Source organism: Pteropus medius, unplaced genomic scaffold (genome assembly GCF_902729225.1).
Source record: "Pteropus medius unplaced genomic scaffold, Ma_sr-lr_union100, whole genome shotgun sequence".
Lineage (NCBI taxonomy): Eukaryota > Metazoa > Chordata > Mammalia > Chiroptera > Pteropodidae > Pteropus > Pteropus medius.
Genome location: NW_024349796.1, coordinates 1,641,886 through 1,642,723, shown reverse-complemented (window position 1 = coordinate 1,642,723; position 838 = coordinate 1,641,886). Strand labels below are relative to the sequence as shown.

Genomic DNA, 838 nt, shown 5'->3' with positions numbered 1-838 from the left:
TCCATGAAAGTATCCCTCCAAGTAATCAGGAGAATGGATCAAAAATTAAGTTACAGAACAGCTGCTTTAATTTCTTCCAACCACCACCCTTAGAGTAAAAGTCCAGCGGCCTCAGCTCTTGTGCGGTCATCCCTCGCCCCTTCTCTTTGCCTCTTTGTTCACTCCACTCCACCTATTCAGGCTCTTCGCTATTTCTCAGGGGTCAAACATATTGCCGCCTCTGGATTTTTCCATTTATTCTTCCCTTTGAATTCTTTCTCTGACCCCTCATTAAAAAACAATGCCCCAGGACTACGGCCATGCCACTCTGAACAAGCCCGATCCTGTCTGATCTCAGAAACTAAGCAGGATTGGGCCTGGTTAGTACTTGGATGGGAGGCCACCTAGGAAGACCAGGTGCTGTAGGCATAAAAAATAAAAAATAAGGGATTGTAAGCTGACAGGGTCCTTGCAATCTGTGAGGTCAACCAAGAGTTGCCTCGCAAAAAAAAACAAAAACAAAAACAAAACAAAAAAACAATGCCCCATTCTTTTTGCATTTTTCTCCATAGCATTTACCATCATCTGATAATATTATGTATTATATTTTAATTACTTAATTTTAAAATGATCTATGTTCCTCTCTAGAATGTGAGGTCCATGAAAGCAGTAATTTTTAATGATCTATTTATCCTGTACGCCAAGAGCTTAGAAGAGTCCTAAGGGTGGAGAACCACAATGTTTGCTTTGAGTACAGAAGGCCACCATGAACATGCCCATGTGTCTTCTTTCTGACTTATCTAAGTGGTTGTGAACCAGCAATGTGTCCTCTCTTTCCTGTATGTAAGTATGCTTACCC

The 838-nt window shown here is 41.3% G+C and overlaps 1 pseudogene; it reads left to right on the top strand.

Moving 5' to 3' along the window:
* Positions 1-289: 289 nt before the first annotated feature.
* LOC120619451 (uncharacterized) lies at positions 290-408 on the top strand (annotated as a pseudogene).
* The last annotated feature ends 430 nt before the right edge of the window (positions 409-838 follow it).